Genomic DNA, 10,062 nt, shown 5'->3' with positions numbered 1-10,062 from the left:
CACTGCCTGGTCTATGCCAGCCGAGCCCAGCACCACTCATAAGGAGTGGAGCCACACCAGCTGAGCGCTGAGCCTGGCCCCAGCCCTGTTGCCTGCAGGCTGTTCCAGCTGAGCACCGAGCCCAGTGCCACTTGCAGGGGGCAGGGATGGGGACAAGAACGGGCTTGGCTGCTGTAGCCACATCTGCAAGTGGTGCTGCTTGGGCCATGCCAGCCAAGTGCCGAGTCTCACAGGGGATGGTGATACAATGTATAGGTCAAAGTTGAATTTTATGAGTTAAAAACTGGGCTTCAAAACTTGTCTTGTACACCATGAAATATGGTACTTGGGGCCAGATTCAGAAAGTCTCAGGCACTTAAGATTTAAACAGAGCTGAAGCAGCTAAATCCAAAATTGCAGTCTTTGAAAACTTTTTTGTTCAGTAGCTGCATAGCCCTAGAAGTACCAAAGACTTGCTAGATAATCCCTTTTTGACCTGGAAATTCCTTGGGTACCCAGAGTTTTGCTCCTGGACATGCATTAAACTGCCCCATCAGGATTATCCATGTGCTCCACTCCTGCCTGCATCCAGCTGGGATCCAGAAACTAGTTGGGACAATGTCGTCTTCGCTGTGGACCCGATCTGGCAACTGGGCTGAGCGTTTAGGACTGTGCAAAGCTTTGGTCCCCAATTCAGTTTGGTGGAGATTCAGCCTGATTTGGTGGCTGAATCTCCGAATCTGAATCAAATGAGAAGACCCTTTAATCTCTCCAAATTGAATCCGAACCCTCCAAATTGATTTGGAAAGATTTGGCGATTCGGACATAGACGCCGCTTTTAAATGTTTTTTCTGCATACCTCTAGGTAGCAGGGGCTTGTGAATGCTGTGATGCTGGGGCATGTGGAGTGTCCCACAGGAACGCAGGGGGTTCCCCAGCGTGCTCGGCAGCAGATCCGGAAGTGGACCAGAAGCACTTCTGGTCCACTTCTGGGTTTGCCGGGGACTTCATGGGGGCCCTCCTGACTCCCCTGCACTCTCCTGGCTCAGCGACTGGTGCCTCCTGGGTCTGGGGGGGGGGGGGGGGGGAGGGGGGAGGCCCCTATCATGCTCCTTGGCAGACCCGGAAATGGAACAGGAGAACTTCTGGTCCACTTCTGGTTTTGCCACCAAGCACATGAAGGGCGCGCGGCCCCCCCGCACTCCTGTGGGACGCTCCATTTGCCCCAGCATCAATCTTCTTGAGCTGAAGAAGGAATTTTAACTTGTTTCCCACTTTCCAGCCAAGTATTCTCTCCACTTGGCTGCTAGGTGACAGAAGTGAACATCACCACCTAAATTTTAAAAGAAAGACAGCAAACCTTGCTTTCTTCTTTGAAAGAACAATTGTAGGTTTCTACTTGTAGGTGAGAACTCCGTTCTGGATCCGGAGTGGACAGAGCCTGCCCGCAGCCCTGTTCCGATGGGAGTACAGACACAATCCTGCACTTAACTTCTTATTTACTGATCCTAGGCAGCTTTCTGTCAGCATGTAAGCTGTATGGCGTACCCTTCTAAAGTACCTTTGGATTTTATGGGCAGTCCAGGTGCCTGACTCCGGGGTTTGGAATCCCCTCTGGAGGTCAGATGCTTAAAAGTTAGATGTTGCAGCCCCTGTGTTTGGGATGGGCTGGGGTGGGTTGTGTTTCTTGTTTTCTTCAGCACAATCATGTTTCCCAGTTAATTCTTATCAGTTTTTTATATTTAAAGAAAATATTTGTACAGGACTAGGTTAAGTGTTACCTCAAAATACTGTAGTCAGTTCTGTAAGCCTACCAAGGCCAGTGTTCAGCCAAACCTCACTAGCAGGGACAGGTGATAAGGTGTGCAGATGTATTGGATCTTTGCAAGGAGTAATTGTATTTGGAAAGCACTTAGCAAGTTTTGGGTGCTACCACAGTGTGCATAATTATATTAAAATGTAAGGCTTAAGACAGTTTGCCAGCCTCCAGAGAGGTCTGTGGTTATACCAGATTATCTGGAGGATGTTGGGTTTTAATGCTGTCTTTGGTATTACATTTTTATTGGTATCTGCAACTTGTGATAATACTTTATTCATCACGTTTTCATTTAATTCAGTTTTGTAGGTCAAAATAAGAATTGTAGGCTAAATAAAATTTGGCGAGCTATTCAGATAGGGAAGTTAGCAGGCAGTTGGAGAAGTTACCCTGTAGAGGGCATGAGAACACAGAGCTCTCACTTGCACAGCAAACTTAGATTGTGACTGTCCGCATAATCCCACTTTTGTGTTTCTTTGGCATCACAAGCTGGTCAAATTCCTCTGAAGGATATTTTATGCTCAAGGCCATATTAAAAGAGCTTGGCCTGTTTTACATTAATATAATCACAGTTGAGAGAGAATGCGATTATTCGTTGTAAGTACGTTTAGGGGCAAGGTAAAAACAGGCAGAAGAGCTGTTTAGCTTAAAAGACAATGTTAGTATGGGATCAGATTGAGTAACAACTAATCACAAATACACTTGGATTAGTTTATTGAAGGTGTCTAACTATTATATAAGTGAAGTTCTGGAATATTTATCTAAATAAAGTTTTTTAAATGGCTTCAGGATGGAGCTTGATAACGTCTGTGAAAGGGATTGAATATGGGTTTTTTGTTTTGGGGTTTGTTTGTTTTTAATTGAGTAATAATGAGAACACATGACATGAGACTACAAGTGTTTGGTAGCCCATGAGGGACTGAAAGAAAATATTATTCCATTTTGTGGGTTGCTTGCTTGTATTGGAGGTGTCTGGTGAGCCTAAGTTTCATGACTTCTGCTGGTCACTTGAAGTGGCCAGAAAAAATGTCCACCCCCTGTTTTTTAATTCATTCTTTGGCTTCTACAATCTTCTGAAGGATTCATCTGTAGATCCTGGTTAAAGGCAGGAGATGTAGTTGAGTAAGCTGATGCTCCCAGTTGTACCTCTGAAGTGCCACGTTGGTAGGTCTTGTTCATGGTTAAACAGATTTTCCAGATTTGGGGTTAGGAATGCATGTTCTTCCAGGTCAGGTTGGCAAGGACCACTAGAATTCTTCCTCCCCACCCCACTCCTTAAGCTCTAGGTCATGGACCAGCAATAATAGCCAAAATAGATTGCAGTTGAATTTGTGAAGACCCTAATTCTGGTTTAAGTGAGATTTTGGTCTTTCAGAACAAATAATGCTCAATACTTTAACGAGGTTTTTAGTTGGGTCTACCTTTTCCTCTTGAGCAATGTAGGAGGGACAGGGTCATCATGGTACCTTGGCACTACTTGTGACCTTCAGCCTGACTACTGTTATTCTTTAAAAATAAAAATAAAAACTGAGTGATTATCTTACATTACTTTTAAATAGAAGTACAAAGGCTGTGAGGCTCTGCCTGTAAATTGGATGGCTATTTTTCCATGATTCAGACTCTAAATTTATCCTTTGTGTGTGTACCTTATGTTAATCTAGTCTACTGACCAGCACAGCATTGTAGGAATATATCTTTAAAATGTTCACTGCTGCATTTGCTTTGCTTCTGCTTGGTTTATTGCAGGCTTATGTGTAGGTAAGTATAGTGTCATTGTCAGCAGGCCATTTTATTTGTGTCTGTCAAATGTCACTATCCTAGCTTCATCTATCCCCATCTGCAAGTTGGATTTGAGCTTGTATCCCTTGGGAGGAGGAGAAGCACAGAAAAGTTTATTGGAAACCATATAGAACACGATTTATGTTAATCTCTAGATAAATATATTTTAAAGCAATATCTTCTGTGACCCTAGCAATGTTCATCCAGGAAATCTGATGCACTTTACAATAATTTGGCTGCTTATTTTATTTTCAATTTAATCTTAAATGTGCCTTCACAACAGTAAATTAGGTTATGATGATCTTACAGGTTTTTATACACTGTCTCAGTATGTTTTTTTCAATATTTTCCTGTGTTGATTCTTTTTCTTTTAACCTTAGCATAAAATGAAAGTTTATAAACTTATTTAGCTGTGTTCTTGCAGTTTTCATATGTCCTGTAAAATTGTATTGATAGAAAGAGCTGATGTAGTATTTTTAGTTTAGATTGCGTGAATACTGCATGCATAAAGCAGGACTGTCTTGTCACTTTACAAGAAATAATGATTCCCCTTCTTCCACCGGTGGTACACTCACTCCTGTTGTACTTTTGACAGTGTGCATTTGTGTGATTTTTACACTTTTCACTTTAATTCCAGATCTCGACTGTGAGGGATTTGGGCATTACATTCCAGATGGAGGGATATGTGATCTAACTGACAAGCATTTGACATGACTGCTACTCAGGCTGCCTCTGCAAATTGTAGACGGCCTCTCAAAATGCAAATGAACACTCAGTACATGGACATGGCGTGGCAGGGCTCTTGTGGAATAGCTGTATCTTGCTACTTTGGATTACTATTCTTTCTCTTGGAATACAATCATTACAGGGTGAAAAGGTTAGTATTACTGAATTGCTACAAAATGCAAAAATGAAACGCAGCTATTTTATAGCCCTGGCAAAACTGGATTTTCTGTTCTTTCCTCTCCTGGTTTTTAAAGTTGAGAAATTCTCTCATAACAAATTTTGGGTATCTACCAAATCTGTAGATATTGCCTTTGTACTATTCCCCTACAGCAGAGCTGTTCAACTTCAGTAGTGGGGTGGGGGGAGAGGACTGCACGCCATGAAGACTATATGCTGTGAGGGCAGCCCCTGGGACCCTTGCCATCACACAGCATCAGCAGTGGTAAGCAAACCCCTAGAATCCCCCCTCTTGTCACGTGGGTGGTGCACAGCCGCCTCCTGGACCATCCCCTGCCATGCAGCAGTGGGAAAAGTGACTGCAAGGGCCTATGGGCCAAGTGCTGGCCCCTTGTAAGCCACCAGTTGGACAGCCCTGTCCTACAATATCAGTGTTTTGGTTTGGTTTTTGGGGGGGGTTTTGGCACTGGCTTATCTGACTACAACAAATCACTCAAGTTCCAATTTCTGCTTTTATCTGATCCAGGTACTGAGGCATCACCATGTACCAGCTGCATGTCCAGCCAAGATAATGCGTGCTTTTTCATCTGATTTCACTCTTCTTAGAATTCAAGGTGATGGTCATGGAAGCTTCCCTTACGTGTGGCAGCCTGTAGACCTGAACAGGCCAGATGAGCGCACCATGCTGATTCCTACTGCCTTATTCCCTACTATAATGGACCCACATCTGGCCATGGTGCTTCATCTCATCTTTGAACCAAGAACATAATTTTTGGTCTAACTGCCTCGTAGAAACTTATTTCAACAGCTGCAGTTCACAGAAGCATTGAAGATGACAGCTCACAGTGCAAGTTTAGAGGCAGTCTGTGTGGCCACAAGCCTTATTTGTGGAACTTTGTCTGGATGAGCCAGAATCACCCTTCATGGTGTGATGCAAGACTGGCATTTTGCATGGATATTTCCCCAAACATTCTAGAATGAACACTTCCCCCAGAGTAAGAAGAAAGAAGCATCTTGCATTTGCAGTTGTATCAAATAGTGGTATGAGAGTGTTAGAATAAAAATGTTTTAAACTGTCCCTATATAATTAGATTTCTTCTGTGGCAGATGACACTTGAGAAGTCAAAATAGTAAAAATGATTTTTTTTTTTTTTTTTAAGATCTGCATACGTGTGGATCTAGAGAGGGTGTAGTGGTGTTGAATGCTTTAGTGGGGCTTTTTTGGCACTTTTATCTAATAGCTGATTGAATCAACTTTAGGTAAAAGTGCCAAAAAGCCTTGCTGAAGCACCCAATCTTTGCAGACATTGCAGAGAGTGGTTGAAGTAACACTCCACTTTCAGTAAAGCATGGGAGGGGTTGGGGTTTTCCTGTTTTTGTTTTTTAACGTCTGAAGCAGCCACAGTTAGCAGGAGAAAATAAGCTGATTACTGGGAGATCAAGACCTATCAAAAGAGCAAGGGTCATTCTCACTTTCCTTGTACGGAATTCAGGAGTTGGATAAATTATAATGTTCCATAAACCCAATATCGGTGCTTAGTCCTTGGTTCTTAGTGTCCAGCCAGCTTACACATTTTTGTTCCCAAGTTCACCTTATAAAGGCGGTAGGTAGATTTCCCTTGAACAGGAGGACATTGAGGGCAGAAAGGGAGTGATCATTCTATGAGAAATGTGCTCATAATGGTATGTGTGTCTGTCCTTTCACATTTTTTTTTTTTCTGTGACTGTTTATTGTGCTGTGTAATTGCTGTTTAATTTCACCCGCATAGTTGTCAGGAGGGGACTTGTATTGAATTGGGTGTATCACATTTTGGCAAAGGCTTGTATAGGAACCATGGATTTTGATGTTTTTTTTATCGGGGTGTTGATAGTAATGGCAGTGGAGATATGCCAACAAGGCAGGCACGTCTTGCCAAGACAAGGCTGTGTCCCACTTGATGTCTGGTGGGCATTGGAGAATTTGCTTTTGATCATGAGTTGAACAAGGTTAGGGGGCTGTTTGAAAACCAGGAGCAAAGGGGCTAGGAATATTTCTGTTGAGGTCTGATCTTTGTTGGGTATAGACTGAAGTAATTTGGCAATTCTTCTGATCGCCTTCACTATGGGCTGGTAGGTTACCACTAGAGCTGTGTGGTTTCGGGAGGGTTTCTTTTTGTGTTGTAGCAAGTTACTGTGGGGTATTTGGACAGCTCTTTCAAATGTATGGTCTGTTTCTGTACAGTCTGGAGTGTCCTCCTTGTACAAAGGCAGATTTTAGGCAAGTCAGGTGGGCATCATGAGGGGTTCTGCTCTGAGCTGATGCAGTGTTATCTGAGGCCCTGGCCTGGCTGTAGATAACAGCTTTTTTGGTGTGCTTTGGACTGCTGGTCTTGTGGACATCGTATGATGGTCCATGGGTTTTCTATACATAGCAGTGTATAGGGTGACATCTTGGGTATGAACTGTGGTATCTAGAAAGCTGATGTTAGTATAGGAGTATTCTAGAGAAAGTTTGATCAAGGGATCATTATCGTTAAGTATGCAGTGATGCATCACATCATCTGTACCCCACTTTTCAAAATCCTATATCTACCCATGAATCTGCATGATTGTTATGACTACGTGGTGGGGTGGGGACAGAGGGGCATACATTATACAAAATATGCAATACGTGTTGGTAAATATTTTGCTGAACGCTGTTTTGGCTTAACCTGTAACAGAGTTCATGCAGCAAGTATCTTGCCAGTAGGATTTCCTCTGTTAAAAAGGTAAAATGAAAAAATATGTTGTCAGTGGACTCCACTGGTTGCTTATGGCAGGTAGTCTTACAGGAGGAGGTTGTTAATGCTTACTCTATAATAACCATGGATCTGGGATTTCCACCAGCCACGGAAAAACGTGGTAAACCTGGGATTTTCTCATTTTGAGGAGAAAAACATGAGAAACAGTGGTTTTCCCCTTGCAGGCTAGCAGGGTTACAGCCTGCAAGAGGGTGCAGGGAGTAGGAGGAGGGCAACCAGGCAGGGGGTGTCATGTGCATATGTGTGCAAACGTACACGGCCACCAGGCAGCCTGGAGAGCATCTCATTGAATGGAGGGGATGGGACTGGCTCCCCACCGCTGTGTGCACTCCTAGGAGGAGCATGGGGGGGGCATGTGCCCCCCCCCAGATTTGTGCGTGGGGCAGGGGCAGCCTTGCCCATCTCTGCCAGGTGGGCAGGGGGTGCCTTACCATGGCGGCAACGAGCTTCCCTGCCTGGCCTCACTGCCCAACTGTGCTGGATCTCACCCACTGGGCTGCAGAGGCCCTGGACAGAGCAGCAGCAAGCAGCCCACATCTGGCCCCATCTGTCCCCTCTCCCCTGGGCTCTGCTCCAGCCATGCTGCCCGTAGGGGAGGGGAAGGCTCTGCGCTCCTCTCTGCTCTGCCACAGCAGCCACCATCTCCCACGAGTGGCAGCTGGGGCTCAGGCATTGCTGCAAGGGCCAGGGAGCTGTGGACCTGGATCCCCAGCCCCATAGCTCTGGCAGCTGACACCCCCCCCAGCAGGGCTAGGGGAGCTGGGGTACTGTGGTTGAGTGAGGGGCACCAGCAGTGCTGGGGGGCTGTGGGTCGGGCACTGTGGGTTAGGAGTTGAGGGGCAATGACAGAGGCGGGGCACTGGCATATTAGGGCTGCTTAGTGCCAGAAAGCAGTTGGGCGAGGGACAGCTGCAGCTGAATCTGCGTCCCAGTGAGTAAAGGAGGCAGGGGAAGCTCTGATTTTCCGCTCCCCACTGCCCCCCAGATAAAAACCCAAAATCAAACACCAAAATGTATAGGTATTGAGAATTAATTTTATTATAGGAATTGAAGCACTGATAGGCTTAATCAATCAAACATTGTGTTCAACTGATATAAAATATGTGTGTGTCTGTGTGTATTCTACATCAGAGAACTTGTGATATTTTATCAGAGAATTTGCAATTTTAAAACATTACCAGGGATCTTGATTTTTCTAACTTTACGTTTTGCAAACTTAAATGACAAAAGACATGCTTTTTAATGATTTGCTAGTACTTACTTCAAATGTTTTACCATGGTGAAATCTCACACACCACCACAAATTGTCTAAAACTCATTAAGCGTTCTCAGTGTCTCTCTCGCCATACACTCCTGCCCTTCCCATTTCCCGCTTCCCTGTGTCCTGTGCATTTGTTTTTGAGGGTATTCCATCTTTAAAACATGTAGCTTTTCCCTGCTGCATTTAAAAAGGCATGTGATTTGTTAGAAATGCTTAACCAGTAACCAAAGGAAATGTATTGTAAGTGTTGATATAGTTCCTAGTATGCCCATACTGAAAATGAGTAATGGCAACAGTTTCATAATGGAATGACCCCAGCTCAATTTGTGGTGGCCCGCCCATTGTAACCTTTATTTGTTTGTGGTATAAATTACTGAGGACAGCAGATTAAGTAATAAGATGAATATGAGAAATTCTAACAAGACATGAATAAAGAGGTTAATTTAGTATGGCACCTGTAAGCTGGTTGCTAATTGATAGACATGAAGGTTTCAAGCATTTCTTATGTATGGGAATGAGAAGAAAAAAATTGTGCTTTAGACATCACAAAGAATTGTTGCCAGCTGAAGCATCAGGAAGAAGAGTAGATCCAAATGAATGGGACAATTCAAATGTCAGGTTTTTTTATTAGTGCAATACTTTTTAAAGCTAGTTACTTATGATTTTTCAGTGCATTTTGAGTCAAATCCCTCTTGCATTTTGTCTTGCCTTGGTCATGTAAAATATGCTACAGTTGGGATGATTGTACATGATAACCTTTTTAGGTAATTATAATTTGGTATTCTGTGCATTTTATACTGATAACCTTAAAGCACTTCTACTCTGTGATTTATTTAAATGTTAATAAATTATACATTTATGGCACTTTAGTAATTCATGTGAAAATTATTTGGAGTCAACTCAATATAATGTACTGCTGTGTGGTCTCCTGTGGCCAAAAATATGTCAAACAACAATTTCATCCACTCTTCGTTTTCACATTTTTAAAGTGACTTTGGGTTATCTGTAGGTCAGCAAAAAACAGAAACACTTTTTTAAGTGAACAGATCTCAAACATTTAAAATCCATTTTATTAAAGGGACAGAACTTTTACATTGTTCAACTTAGAAATATATACTACTTTTTACAGGTCTGAGTATACATGAATGCTTCTTTGGCACTGTGTGTGTGTGTGTGTGTGTGTGTGTGTGTGTGCACTTGATGGGTGTCACTACAGGGTTTCTACCTTTTAGAGGCTTCCCAGTACCCATACATACCCTCTGTCCTTGCCCCCCTTTCAATGTTGTCCCCTGCCACATCTTGATGTAAACTCAATAAGGCTGCCCAGAAGGTAAGGCACACTTAAAGGAACAAATCCGTATGTGGTGCTGGAATTCCCTAGCCCCATCCCAATTTTACTCTAGCTGAGACTTCTAGCTCAAGGCCCACTCTTCAGGGCTGCCAGCTCCTGGCTTCAGCTTTGGTCACACTTTGTGACCCCCAGGTTCCAAAACTCGTGATAGTTGCCACATCTAGTCCAGCTCCCTGCTCAAGGTAGGATCATC

The 10,062-nt window shown here is 43.5% G+C and overlaps 1 long non-coding RNA gene across 1 annotated transcript; it reads left to right on the top strand.

Moving 5' to 3' along the window:
• The first annotated feature begins 1,055 nt into the window (after positions 1-1,055).
• On the top strand, positions 1,056-9,382 carry LOC132252489 (uncharacterized). Its single transcript, XR_009464402.1, has 2 exons — positions 1,056-4,742; positions 5,004-9,382. It is a non-coding gene; the product is annotated as an uncharacterized LOC132252489 (long non-coding RNA).
• Positions 9,383-10,062: the final 680 nt, after the last annotated feature.

The sequence above is a fragment of the Alligator mississippiensis genome, chromosome 9, assembly GCF_030867095.1.
Source record: "Alligator mississippiensis isolate rAllMis1 chromosome 9, rAllMis1, whole genome shotgun sequence".
In the NCBI taxonomy this organism is placed as follows: domain Eukaryota; kingdom Metazoa; phylum Chordata; order Crocodylia; family Alligatoridae; genus Alligator; species Alligator mississippiensis.
The sequence above is the reverse complement of the archived record's forward strand: the minus strand, read 5'-3'. Positions and strand labels throughout refer to the sequence as shown.